At 44.8% G+C, this 14,470-nt stretch overlaps 2 long non-coding RNA genes across 4 annotated transcripts; both read right to left on the reverse strand.

Annotated features, from left to right (window-relative positions):
- Nucleotides 1-5,934: 5,934 nt before the first annotated feature.
- Nucleotides 5,935-8,173, reverse strand: LOC128786701 (uncharacterized). The gene is made up of 3 exons (XR_008430450.1): nucleotides 8,099-8,173; nucleotides 7,111-7,274; nucleotides 5,935-6,488 (listed from the first exon to the last, which is right to left on the reverse strand). It is a non-coding gene; the product is annotated as an uncharacterized LOC128786701 (long non-coding RNA).
- Nucleotides 8,174-11,219: 3,046 nt separating this feature from the next.
- LOC128786688 (uncharacterized) lies at nucleotides 11,220-14,453 on the reverse strand. 3 transcript variants are annotated; one of them, XR_008430440.1, is made up of 5 exons: nucleotides 14,362-14,453; nucleotides 14,192-14,272; nucleotides 12,700-13,789; nucleotides 11,894-12,298; nucleotides 11,220-11,562 (listed from the first exon to the last, which is right to left on the reverse strand). It is a non-coding gene; the product is annotated as an uncharacterized LOC128786688 (long non-coding RNA). The 3 variants fall into 3 exon arrangements; XR_008430441.1 differs by having other exon boundaries at nucleotides 12,700-12,780; nucleotides 12,870-14,272; XR_008430439.1 differs by having other exon boundaries at nucleotides 12,700-14,272.
- Nucleotides 14,454-14,470: the final 17 nt, after the last annotated feature.

Below are 14,470 nucleotides of genomic sequence, written 5' to 3' on the forward strand. Positions count from 1 at the left end.
CAAAAAGGCAAACAACAAGGGACTATCAGTTAATCACAACAAATGCAGCCTTATTAGGGGCCAAAACAGTAAATGCGATAGTGGGGATCGGAAAGGAGATAAAAGGAGAGAGAGAGAGAGAAGAGGGGTATGGGAATAGCTACCAACACAGGCGAGATCCTCAGTGGTCCGGACGATGGGGTTCCGTTTGTCGTGTCGGGGCAGTCTCCAAAGTTCTGGTCGACTCGGGGCTCCAGTTATAGTCCACAGAGGAAAGAGGGGGGAGCAAGTGTAACAGCGAAAGTCCATTGTAATCGCCACGCGGGAACAGGTGAGTCCACAGAAACCACCAAAGCAAGACGAATCCAATGAAGAAGAAGTCCATTTGAATCACTGAACGGAAACAGGTCATGCCATTAGTGGTCAGACCACCAATTTCCCCTCCTCCCTATAGCAGGGGTCTCAGTCTCAGTCCTTGGGAGGAGGGTTCTCATTCTTTGTTTGTCACACTGGTAACGAGGCAGATGAGGGGTCTTCAATGAAGGACCCCGGGAGTCACCCCAAAAGTTCATTTGGCTTAAGAACGGAGATTAGAAGCAGGCCGCGCATCAGGCTGTCCCGTGCTGGGTCCACGTCAGGTCTTTGCCAAGTCCTTGCCAAGTCCTTGCCAAGTTCTTACCAGGCCTTGTTGGGATCAGCCAGCATGACGGTTCAGTGGTTGCACCTGCACTGTGTCCTGTTCTAAGCCGGAACTGCAGTGGAGGAAGGGATTCTTTCTTGTGGCAATCGGAAGGCAGAATGGAAAATGAGGGGCTTCAGACGGGCTCTTACACCACCCCGTGAGTGACGATTGCCCTCGAAAGATCTTCATCAGCAGGGTTCCATGGTGTCGTCGTGGAGTCTTCAGGACTCATCAAGTGTTGGCAGCACATTCCAGGGAAAAGGGAAGAGAAAAAGGAAAGGAAAGAGAAAACAGGAAAACTAAGACAAGAATTAAATCAGCAATAGTTTGTTTAAATAATAATCAATATTAATCAATTAAACAATAAATTGATCAAATAATAAACCAGTATAATCAATATTAAGCAGTAAAGTAATAAACCTAGTATCATCGATATTACTCAGTATAATTTTATAATCAAGAAACAAAAATAATTAAAACAGTGATTAAAACAAATCATAAAAGAAAATGATGTAAAACATACCTACCAACCCTATAATCTTCTTGTGTCTACAGTCCTGGGAACATCTATAGTGTAAAGGATGTTGGCCAAGTGGTGTGCATTAATTATAGATGTTAATTTTGTTCATCGTTTCATCATTCTCCAATTTACAATAAGCAAGATTACTGATAAAACAAAACCAATCATAACTAAAATCAGAAGAACAACAACGGGATGGCACAATTTGTTCAGGATACCCGTGGCGGTGGGTGACCACCCGAAAAGGGTATCCCAGCACTTGTGCTCGGCATCACTTTCCACCCTTTCTACAACACGATGTATTTCTTGCACATCATGATGAACAGTTACCAGAGTTTTCTGTCCATTCTCCTTGATTTTTCCTAGGATCTCCATTAGATCTTGATGAAGTAATGGTTGCTTTACCAAAGTAAGGTTCATCCCAATGGGAGTAGGCAGTAGCTTGTGAATCAACATGAGATTGGATTCTAAAAGTTCATGTAAGGTAACTGGAGCTACAAAAGAAAAATCACATCCTGCAATTTTAGTAAAGTTGCAAGCACAATAATTTGAATGATTTTTAGTATCTACTACTGTACTTTCTATAAACACAGTATCACAAGTGGTTCTTGTATATACACGCCCATTGCCTGTATATACAAGGACTGTTTCAGAAGTCTCGTTAGGATGAATATCAAAATGACAGCTATTTTGTTCTGTGTCTAAACAGATATCTTGAGCTATTATTGCATTACCTTCACAGATAAACCCTAGTTGTTCTCGGATAGTACAGGACTCTAAATTGACAGTTTGCCGTTTGTCATCAATTTGACGGGCCCATTCTCTGTGTTCAGAAGGATAGAAAGTGGGTCCATCATGATTCAATCCTAATGCGATGCTAGGGAATATCAAATGCACTGAGGCATTACTTATGGTCAGCACAAAATGCTGTGGCTGTGTTTGTGTTAGGGTCATAGGTAAAATTCACTAAATTCCACCAGGATTGGAAATCTCTTTCAAAGTCAGTGGCACTGTCCCAGACTATTTTCCTAATCTCAGTAGGAAAAGTGCCTTCTTCACCTTCTCTTATAATTGAGGCAGCAACTGACTGCATCCATAATTGAGCCTGGATACAGCTAAGAGCTAAGGAAACATTGCTTTGTGTGGCATTAAGTGCATCAATGATCAATTTTTTATCCTTCACATTTATCTTTTCCCAATTTGGTAGAATGTTTGATAGCAACCACTGATGTGTTCCCAAGGCCGATAAGGACGACTGCAGTGGTTGCTGTATTTTGGTCAAATCTCTAGTCGTAGAAGCCAATTTATTCATTAATACCTCTGAATTGATTCCCAATTCTGTTCCCACAACACCAGTTATGTCTCTTGGCACCCGTTTTTTAGGAGGGTTCCACTGTCGCAGCCAGGTTGTCCAAGCCTGAAAAGAGGTTTGCAAAAAGGGTGAACAAGCTGGTTGTATTTCTGAGACATTGTTTTGCATCAGCAATTTGACTTGTTTAAGAGACCATGCCGGATCAAATAATATCTGCTGTTGGCCAGTTTTCCTGATTACATATGGTCCAACTTCAAAAATTTTCGGGGTAAGCATAACTGGTGGCTGGGCTCGAGTGGTGGTAGTGGTGGTGGTATAAACCGTAGTAGATTGAGCTACAGCATTTATTATAAACTTAAAAGAAAGCCCTTTGGTGTTTTTTTCCCCATAAACAAACCACTTCTGCAGTCTGTGTTAGTGTAAAATTGTGCCAACAATCCTGTACGCTTGGGTGCGTGCAGACCTTTTTGCGCTTAAAGAGATCCTTTCACTTTTTCTGCATGCTACCACAATTAGTTCAGACCACGGTCACTCAGCTGGTTTCTGGCCATGGGGTTGTGGTAGGATGCAGAAAAGTATTACCAGTTTTATCATGGATTAGGTGGTCTTCATGTCCCTCGGAGTTCTTCTGAAAAAGTAAACACAACGGAATTCTGCCGCCGAGAGGCAGAAAAGTTAGAATGATGGAATTATCCAGCATGTATTTGTCCAATGCTCTTTCCCTAGAGCACCAGAGGCTTCCCATGCATATTTATTCAGAGGGGGTTTTAGCACAAGTGCTACTAGTCCTATAGTAAGAGAGGTCCACCAGAACAGGTTGGCCAGGGTCATGAGCTGGATTATTAGGATCATTTGGTAGAGAGCATAGGAGTCAGTGTAGATGCAGACCAAAGAGGAATTCTGTGCTTCTCGTTGAAAAACACTCCAGACAGCTATCAGCTCCCCAATGTGTGCACTACCTTCTCCCTCTGTAATCATTTGCTCACCAGAGGAAAAGTGGAGGGCTTCTGCCCTATATTTCCATACTTTTCCTTTCCCTTTAGCAGAAGCATCAGTAAACCAAGAGTTTGCTGATTGTTTGGGGCAGAAAGGAGGGGTTACTTTGATTACAGAGGCAGGTTTGTCCAAGCTCTCCGTTTCTTGGATTGGTAAAGTTTTTACAGATCCTTCTGTCATTGAGAAGAAGTTACAGTAATGTTCAAGCTGAGCATACCACTTTCTCACTAAGGCCCTCTGGGCCACCCCGTCAGGAGGGGGAGTCCCACTAGTGGCTGTCTTAATAACCTTGAAGGGGCCTCTCAATACAATTGGTTGTTTTCGTGCAATTTTTTCTACTTCTAGGAAAGCTAAGATAACCATCAACAATCCTTTTTCCCAGGTAGTGTATCTTTTCTCAGCATCTTTGGAACCACGGGAGTAAAACCAACAGGTCTTGTCAGACCCTCAGCACCCCGCTGCCATATGTGTACTGACAGCCCTGAGGAGGCAAATCCACATTCCACCTGGAAAGGATCTGTAGGATGGGTAGGGGTCACTGCTTGATGAGCTGTTGCTTCAAAAATCAGCAATTGCAATGCTGACTCCTGAGAAAGACTCCAATCCCATTTCACCCCTTTCCTCAACAAGTCATAAAGGGGAACAAATGGGTCCTTCTGCTTACTAGGAAATCTAGCTGGTCTTTCTACAGGAGATACAGCTGCTATCGTTTTTGGAAGGAGAATTGCTGTAGGTTTGAGTGATTCTGGAAGCCCACAAATTCAAGGGGTCCTTATCTCGGGCTTCACAGGTAATTGCATCAGGGATTCAAAGTCAGGAATTAATTTCTTTTTGAGAGTCATTTGCAGGCAAGCAGCTTTGTGCACATTTTCCAAGAGTTGGTCGGGGGTACTAATTCTAGCGATGGGATCTCCCCTTTCCAAGGGGCTTGTTCCCCCGGCCCAAAAAGCTGCACGCTGTGTCAGGGACCATGCGTCACCTTTCTCTCCTGTTTTTAAGAAGACACCATGTCCCCAGTACCCACTGGCTTCCTGTTCACTTAATTGAATTTGATCACCACCAGTGAGGGACACCCGGAAAACATATTCTGTTTCTGATTCATGTGGAGGCTGTCCATATTCCCTTTTAAGCTTAGCTAGCTCAGTGGCAGTGTTTAGTTGTGATGGTATGTGTTTGGTTGTGATGTGAGGTTGGAGATCATCATCACTGAGATAGCTATACACTGAGATAGTTTTAATCAAGGGTCTCAAGTGATGGCAGCAATGTTCCCCACAAATTACTTGCTGCTTCAAGTTCTTGATGAGGATAGATTTGTTTCATGTGAGGAGTTTCCTTCTCCTCAAGCTCTGTAGAGGAATCAGCATGATGTGATTTGTTAACATGTTCCTCTGTTAAGGCAGCTCGCAATGCATAGATCACATCTTTTGCTTCATAGAACTGGTTTTGCAAAATTTCAACTAGATTTTGAAGGGAGTCTATTATAGCATGTTCCTCACTTCTTCGCTCGAAGCCATTTTCTATAGCTGCCGTAAGACAAGCTCCCAAAACTGAGCATGAGATAGTTTTATTTTTGCCCAGTTTGAATTTTGTTTCATGTTGTAATGAACACACTCTATCGATAACATTTTCTAAGTTCAACCAATTCCTCTGTGCCCATTTTTCTCCTTCCGTAGAAGGTTTGGCATTGTGTTTGGCTAGTAGTGCATAAAATTCAGCTTTAATTTCAAGGCTAAGATTGTCACTCATTTTGTGAAGGGACCAAAACCACGACAGGGAGCTACAAACTTAAGTTCCACAAAACTACACAGCCCTCGCTGTGTCGCCCTTCGCTTCCCTGGCTGGGTGAAAGGACAATAATCTGCCTGGGAGGCTCTGCTTAGTTGCTTCAAGTTGTCCCGTCCTTCCCAGACCAGATACACAACAACAACAAAACAAGTGTCCCGCCTTTTGCACTAGTGGATCCTTTGTGAATTTCCAAAGACAGTCTGGGTGCCTTTTCAGCTGCAAGCCTTCTGTCTAGACAGAAATCCTGTCCGTGACGCCAATTTTAATGTCACGATCCGCTTCTTGCGGGGTGTCGTGATGGTTCTTTTCACCGATCCCAAAAGTGCAAAAAGGCAAACAACAAGGGACTATCAGTTAATCACAACAAATGCACCTTTATTAGGGGCCAAAACAGTAAATGCGATAGTGGGGATCGGAAAGGAGATAAAAGGAGAGAGAGAGCGAGAGAAGAGGGATATGGGAATAGCTACCAACACAGGCGAGATCCTCAGTGGTCCGGACGATGGGGATCCGTCTGTCGTGTCGGGGGAGTCTCCGAAGTTCTGGTCGACTCGGGGCTCCAGTTATAGTCCACAGAGGAAAGAGGGGGGAGCAAGTGTAACAACAAAAGTCCATGGTAATCGCCACGCGGGAACAGGTGAGTCCACAGAACCACCAAAGCAAGACGAATCCAATGAAGAATAAGTCCATTTGAATCACTGAAGGGAAACAGGTCATGTCATTAGTGGTCAGACCACCAATTTCCCCTCCTCTCTATAGCAGGGGTCTCAGTCTCAGTCCTTGGGAGGAGGGTTCTCATTCTTTGTTTGTCACACTGGTAACGAGGCAGATGAGGGGTCTTCAATGAAGGACCCCGGGAGTCACCCCAAAAGTTCATTTGGCTTAAGAACGGAGATTAGAAGCAGGCCGCGCATCAGGCTGCCCCGTGCTGGGTCCACGTCAGGTCTTTGCCAAGTCCTTGCCAAGTCCTTGCCAAGTTCTTACCAGGCCTTGTTGGGATCAGCCAGCATGACGGTTCAGTGGTTGCACCTGCACTGTGTCCTGTTCTAAGCCGGAACTGCAGTGGAGGAAGGGATTCTTTCTTGTGGCAATCGGAAGGCAGAATGGAAAATGAGGGGCTTCAGACGGGCTCTTACACCACCCCGTGAGTGACGATTGCCCTCGAAAGATCTTCATCAGCAGGGTTCCATGGTGTCGTCGTGGAGTCTTCAGGACTCATCAAGTGTTGGCAGCACATTCCAGGGAAAAGGGAAGAGAAAAAGGAAAGGAAAGAGAAAACAGGAAAACTAAGACAAGAATTAAATCAGCAATAGTTTGTTTAAATAATAATCAATATTAATCAATTAAACAATAAATTGATCAAATAATAACCAGTATAATCAATATTAAGCAGTAAAGTAATAAACCTAGTATCATCGATATTACTCAGTATAATTTTATAATCAAGAAACAAAAATAATTAAAACAGTGATTAAAACAAATCATAAAAGAAAATGATGTAAAACATATCTACCAACCCTATAATCTTCTTGTGTCTACAGTCCTGGGAACATCTATAGTGTAAAGGATGTTGGCCAAGTGGTGTGCATTAATTATAGATGTTAATTTTGTTCATCGTTTCATCATTCTCCAATTTACAATAAGCAAGATTACTGATAAAACAAAACCAATCATAACTAAAATCAGAAGAACAACAACGGGATGGCACAATTTGTTCAGGATACCCGTGGCGGTGGGTGACCACCCGAAAAGGGTATCCCAGCACTTGTGCTCGGCATCACTTTCCACCCTTTCTACAACACGATGTATTTCTTGCACATCATGATGAACAGTTACCAGAGTTTTCTGTCCATTCTCCTTGATTTTTCCTAGGATCTCTATTAGATCTTGATGAAGTAATGGTTGCTTTACCAAAGTAAGGTTCATCCCAATGGGAGTAGGCAGTAGCTTGTGAATCAACATGAGATTGGATTCTAAAAGTTCATGTAAGGTAACTGGAGCTACAAAAGAAAAATCACATCCTGCAATTTTAGTAAAGTTGCAAGCACAATAATTTGAATGATTTTTAGTATCTACTACTGTACTTTCTATAAACACAGTATCACAAGCGGTTCTGAAGCAGGCACGCCCATTGCCTGTAGATACAAGGACTGTTTCAGAAGTCTCGTTAGGATGAATATCAAAATGACAGCTATTTTGTTCTGTGTCTAAACAGATATCTTGAGCTATAATTGCATTACCTTCACAGATAAACCCTAGTTGTTCTCGGATAGTACAGGACTCTAAATTGACAGTTTGCCATTTGTCATCAATTTGACGGGCCCATTCTCTATGTTCAGAAGGATAGAAAGTGGGTCCATCATGATTCAATCCTAATGCGATGCTAGGGAATATCAAATGCACTGAGGCATTACTTATGGTCAGCACAAAATGCTGTGGCTGTGTTTGTGTTAGGGTCATAGGTAAAATTCACTAAATTCCACCAGGATTGGAAATCTCTTTCAAAGTCAGTGGCACTGTCCCAGACTATTTTCCTAATCTCAGTAGGAAAAGTGCCTTCTTCACCTTCTCTTATAATTGAGGCAGCAACTGACTGCATCCATAATTGAGCCTGGATACAGCTAAGAGCTAAGGAAACATTGCTTTGTGTGGCATTAAGTGCATCAATGATCAATTTTTTATCCTTCACATTTATCTTTTCCCAATTTGGTAGAATGTTTGATAGCAACCACTGATGTGTTCCCAAGGCCGATAAGGACGACTGCAGTGGTTGCTGTATTTTGGTCAAATCTCTAGTCGTAGAAGCCAATTTATTCATTAATACCTCTGAATTGATTCCCAATTCTGTTCCCACAACACCAGTTATGTCTCTTGGCACCCATTTTTTAGGAGGGTTCCACTGTCGCAGCCAGGTTGTCCAAGCCTGAAAAGAGGTTTGCAAAAAGGGTGAACAAGCTGGTTGTATTTCTGAGACATTGTTTTGCATCAGCAATTTGACTTGTTTAAGAGACCATGCCGGATCAAATAATATCTGTTGTTGGCCAGTTTTCCTGATTACATATGGTCCAACTTCAAAAATTTTCGGGGTAAGCATAACTGGTGGCTGGGCTCGAGTGGTGGTAGTGGTGGTGGTATAAACCGTAGTAGATTGAGCTACAGCATTTATTATAAACTTAAAAGAAAGCCCTTTGGTGTTTTTTCCCATAAACAAACCACTTCTGCAGTCTGTGTTAGTGTAAAATTGTGCCAACAATCCTGTACGCTTGGGTGCGTGCAGACCTTTTTGCGCTTAAAGAGATCCTTTCACTTTTTCTGCATGCTACCACAATTAGTTCAGACCACGGTCACTCAGCTGGTTTCTGGCCATGGGGTTGTGGTAGGATGCAGAAAAGTATTACCAGTTTGATCATGGATTAGGTGGTCTTCATGTCCCTCGGAGTTCTTCTGAAAAAGTAAACACAACGGAATTCTGCCGCCGAGAGGCAGAAAAGTTAGAATGATGGAATTATCCAGCATGTATTTGTCCAATGCTCTTTCCCTAGAGCACCAGAGGCTTCCCATGCATATTTATTCAGAGGGGGTTTTAGCACAAGTGCTACTCGTCCTATAGTAAGAGAGGTCCACCAGAACAGGTTGGCCAGGGTCATGAGCTGGATTATTAGGATCATTTGGTACAGAGCATAGGAGTCAGTGTAGATGCAGACCAAAGAGGAATTCTGTGCTTCTCGTTGAAAAACACTCCAGACAGCTATCAGCTCCCCAATGTGTGCACTACCTTCTCCCTCTGTAATCATTTGCTCACCAGAGGAAAAGTGGAGGGCTTCTGCCCTATATTTCCATACTTTTCCTTTCCCTTTAGCAGAAGCATCAGTAAACCAAGAGTTTGCTGATTGTTTGGGGCAGAAAGGAGGGGTTACTTTGATTACAGAGGCAGGTTTGTCCAAGCTCTCCGTTTCTTGGATTGGTAAAGTTTTTACAGATCCTTCTGTCATTGAGAAGAAGTTACAGTAATGTTCAAGCTGAGCATACCACTTTCTCACTAAGGCCCTCTGGGCCACCCCGTCAGGAGGGGGAGTCCCACTAGTGGCTGTCTTAATAACCTTGAAGGGGCCTCTCAATACAATTGGTTGTTTTCGTGCAATTTTTTCTACTTCTAGGAAAGCTAAGATAACCATCAACAATCCTTTTTCCCAGGTAGTGTATCTTTTCTCAGCATCTTTGGAACCACGGGAGTAAAAACCAACAGGTCTTGTCAGACCCTCAGCACCCCGCTGCCATATGTGTACTGACAGCCCTGAGGAGGCAAATCCCCATTCCACCTGGAAAGGATCTGTAGGATGGATAGGGGTCACTGCTTGATGAGCTGTTGCTTCAAAAATCAGCAATTGCAATGCTGACTCCTGAGAAAGACTCCAATCCCATTTCACCCCTTTCCTCAACAAGTCATAAAGGGGAACAAATGGGTCCTTCTGCTTACTAGGAAATCTAGCTGGTCTTTCTACAGGAGATACAGCTGCTATCGTTTTTGGAAGGAGAATTGCTGTAGGTTTGAGTGATTCTGGAAGCCCACAAATTCAAGGGGTCCTTATCTCGGGCTTCACAGGTAATTGCATCAGGGATTCAAAGTCAGGAATTAATTTCTTTTTGAGAGTCATTTGCAGGCAAGCAGCTTTGTGCACATTTTCCAAGAGTTGGTCGGGGGTACTAATTCTAGCTATGGGATCTTCCCTTTCCAAGGGGCTTGTTCCCCCGGCCCAAAAAGCTGCACGCTGTGTCAGGGACCGTGTGTCACCTTTCTCTCCTGTTGTTAAGAAGACACCATGTCCCCAGTACCCACTGGCTTCCTGTTCACTTAATTGAATTTGATCACCACCAGTGAGGGACACCCGGAAAACATATTCTGTTTCTGATTCATGTGGAGGCTGTCCATATTCCCTTTTAAGCTTAGCTAGCTCAGTGGCAGTGTTTAGTTGTGATGGTATGTGTTTGGCTGTGATGTGAGGTTCGAGATCATCATCACTGAGATAGTTCTACTCTGTTTTAATCAAGGGTCTCAAGTGGTGGCAGCAATGTTCCCCACAATTACTTGCTGCTTCAAGTTCTTGATGAGGATAGATTTGTTTCATGTGAGGAGTTTCCTTCTCCTCAAGCTCTGTAGAGGAATCAGCATGATGTGATTTGTTAACATGTTCCTCTGTTAAGGCAGCTCGCAATGCATAGATCACATCTTTTGCTTCATAGAACTGTTTTTGCAAAATTTCAACTAGATTTTGAAGGGAGTCTATTAGAGCATGTTCCTCACTTCTTCGCTCAAAGCCATTTTCTATAGCTGCCGTAAGACAAGCTCCCAAAACTGAGCATAAGATACTTTTATTTTTGCCCAGTTTGAATTTTGTTTCATGTTGTAATGAACACACTCTATCAATAACATTTTCTAAGTTCAACCAATTCCTCTGTGCCCATTTTTCTCCTTCCGTAGAAGGTCTGGCATTGTGTTTGGCTAGTAGTGCATAAAATTCAGCTTTAATTTCAAGGCTAAGATTGTCACTCATTTTGTGAAGGGACCAAAACCACAACAGGGAGCTACAAACTTAAGTTCCACAAAACTACACAGCCCTCGCTGTGTCGCTCTTCGCTTCCCTGGCTGGGTGAAAGGACAATAATCTGCCTGCGAGGCTCTGCTTAGTTGCTTCAAGTTGTCCCTTCCTTCCCAGACCAGATACACAACAACAACAAAACAAGTGTCCCGCCTTTTGCACTAGTGGATCCTTTGTGAATTTCCAAAGACAGTGTGGGTGCCTTTTCAGCTGCAACCCTTCTGTCTAGACAGAAATCCTGTCCGTGACGCCAATTTTAATGTCACGATCCGCTTCTTGCGGGGTGTCGTGATGGTTCTTTTCACCGATCCCAAAAGTGCAAAAAGGCAAACAACAAGGGACTATCAGTTAATCACAACAAATGCACCTTTATTAGGGGCCAAAACAGTAAATGCGATAGTGGGGATCGGAAAGGAGATAAAAGGAGAGAGAGAGAGAGAAGAGGGGTATGGGAATAGCTACCAACACAGGCGAGATCCTCAGTAGTCCGGACGATGGGGATCCGTCTGTCGTGTCGGGGGAGTCTCCGAAGTTCTGGTCGACTCGGGGCTCCAGTTATAGTCCACAGAGGAAAGAGGGGGGAGCAAGTGTAACAATGAAAGTCCATTGTAATCGCCACGCGGGAACAGGTGAGTCCACAGAAACCACCAAAGCAAGACGAATCCAATGAAGAAGAAGTCCATTTGAATCACTGAAGGGAAACAGGTCATGTCATTAGTGGTCAGACCACCAATTTCCCCTCCTCCCTATAGCAGGGGTCTCAGTCTCAGTCCTTGGGAGGAGGGTTCTCATTCTTTGTTTGTCACAGTGGTAACGAGGCAGATGAGGGGTCTTCAATGAAGGACCCCGGGAGTCAGCCCAAAAGTTCATTTGGCTTAAGAACGGAGATTAGAAGCAGGCCGCGCATCAGGCTGTCCCGTGCTGGGTCCACGTCAGGTCTTTGCCAAGTCCTTGCCAAGTCCTTGCCAAGTTCTTGCCAGGCCTTGTTCGGAACAGCTAGCATGACGGTTCAGTGGTTGCACCTGCACTGTGTCCTGTTCTAAGCCGGAACTGCAGTGGAGGAAGGGATTCTTTCTCGTGGCAATCAGAAGGCAGAATGGAAAATGAGGGGCTTCAGACGGGCTCTTACACCGCCTTGGAAATTCTTGTTGCTCCCCAGAGGCTGCGAGACGCAGAGAACACCGTGGCAGCTGCTGAAAAGAAGGGCAACTGTGAGTTGGTCAAGAAGCAAGAACCTAGGCAGCTGACTGTGCTTGGCAAGGAGCAGCTACTGGATTCTTGCAATTGCCTTCAGAAGTGCACAGAAGCCCGCTGCTCTGCTGCTTGGTGTTTTGCCTTCAGTCAATTGCACACTGCTGAAGCTGAGGCAGGCTGTTCAGCTTTGCTGCTTTTCAGCATCTCATCTGCCCTTCTGCTCTGTGACAGCTCTCGAGGTGAAACAGAGATGTTTAGAATTAGGTTACCAAAATGAATTAAGCATTTATAATTTAGCTTGTAGAGTTATGTGTTGAATTTTCAACCTTTTACTTAAGAAACCTCTGCCTAATACAAAGGGCAAAGGAAAATGCAAATTTCTGAAGCTTCTTGCATAAAGAACAATACCAGAAGAAGCAAAGAACCCAGATAAAGAAGCTCCTTTGTCTCCAAGCCTATCAAGACTGACAGACGTACTCAGATAAGCACCAAAGGACCAAAAGCGCACGCGCAGAGAGGAAAAGTTCAAAAGTTCAATCATGAGGAAAACCACAATCTTCAGCCTCAGGACCACCAAGAGACCCCGTACGACCACCACAGCAAACCACGCATGCCCAGAAGGGCGTGGACTTACTTAGCATGAGAAGCGAGGACAGGCGGGGCCAGGGGTTGAATACTCATGAAAAAGTTGTGCAGTGTATTGTATATGGAACGTCTTTAAGAATAAAAGTGTGGGTCAGACTGAGGCTCGGGGCACAAGTTTTGGAGAGCTATCTCACTTGTGCCGGGCGCTGACGTACATACCCACTTCATAACTACCCTAGCTTATGGAGTCTATTTATTTATTCCGCGTATCGTTTCAGAGGTTTCTTGCCTTCGCCAGGCTGCAACGTGCCCGCTAGTACCAAGAACTGGGCAGGAGTGGGCAGAGAGCACAGCCATCTGCCAGAAGGTTGCAGCTTGCCCAGGAAAATGCAGTGTCCTTGGAATGTGCAGCAAATCTTATTTCTTGGCAAGGTCGGGCTAAGTGAGCAGTGCTGGTACACTTTCTCCTTGAGAACTGGAGCGGAAAAGCTTTTGGCTAAGATGTAGGCGACTAGAGAGGCAGAATACGCAGCTCCGGAGCTGGCCGAAAGCAAGTGCCGCTTCCCGGAGTCTTTCGGCAGAAGCGGCGCTCCGGAGCGCACCGCTGCCGCTCCAGTGATCTGTGCGCAAAGTAGCCGCTTCTTGTCCTCCGGCAGCCGGAGATGGCGGTAGCTTGCAAGAGGCGAAGAACGAAGCCGCGAAGAAGCCGGCTTGTGTGCGAAGCTCGCAGACAGCTGGAGGACGGTGGCTGCTGCTCTCCTGCCTGTTGAATTCAGTCTTGGCATGCCAATGGAAGGTGTTCCAGGACAACTTTCCTGGGTTTTGCCATAGTCGTCATGCATCCCACCTTGGAAATTCTTGTTGCTCCCCAGAGGCTGCGAGATGCAGAGAACACGGTGGCAGCTGCTGAAAAGAAGGGCAACTGTGAGTTGGTCAAGAACCAAGAACCTAGGCAGCTGCCTGTGCTTGGCAAGGAGCAGCTGCTGCATGCTTGCAATTGCCTTCAGTGCGCACAGAAGCCTGCTGCTCTGCTGCTTGGTTTTTCGCCTTCAGTCAATTGCACACTGCTGAAGCTGAGGCAGGCTGTTCAGCTTTGCTGCTTTTCAGCCTCTCATCTGCCCTTCTGCTCTGTGACAGCTCTCGAGGTGAAACAGAGATTTTTAGAATTAGGTTATCAAAATGAATTAAGCATTTATAATTTAGCTTGTATAGTTATGTGTTGAATTTTCTACCTTTTGCTTAGGAAACCTCTGCCTAATACAAAGGGCAAAGGAAAATGCAAATTTCTGAAGCTTCTTGCATAAAGAACAATACCAGAAGAAGCAAAGAACCCAGATAAAGAAGCTCCTCTGTCTCCAAGCCTATCAAGACTGACAGACGTACTCAGATAAGCACCAAAGGACTAAAAGCGCATGCGCAGAGAGGAAAAGTTCAAAAGTACAATGATGAGGAAAACCACAATCTTCAGCCTCAGGACCACCAAGAGACACCCGTACGACCACCACAGCAAACCACGCATGCCCAGAAGGGCGTGGACTTACTTAGCATGAGAAGCGAGGACAGGCGGGGCCAGGGGTTGAATATGCATGAAAAAGTCGTGCAGTGTTTTGCATATGGAACGTCTTTAAGAATAAAAGTGTGGGTCAGACTGAGGCTCGGGGCACAAGTTTTGGAGGGCTATCTCACTTGTGCCGGGCGCTGACGTACATACCCACTTCATAACTACCCCAGGTTATGGAGTCTATTTATTCCGCGTATCGTTTCAGTTGGCGACCACGAAGGGACTGCTCTGCTCACCCGCAGGTCCGGTTGGGAGCAGA

Source organism: Vidua chalybeata, chromosome 1 (genome assembly GCF_026979565.1).
Source record: "Vidua chalybeata isolate OUT-0048 chromosome 1, bVidCha1 merged haplotype, whole genome shotgun sequence".
Classification (NCBI taxonomy): Eukaryota; Metazoa; Chordata; class Aves; order Passeriformes; family Viduidae; genus Vidua; species Vidua chalybeata.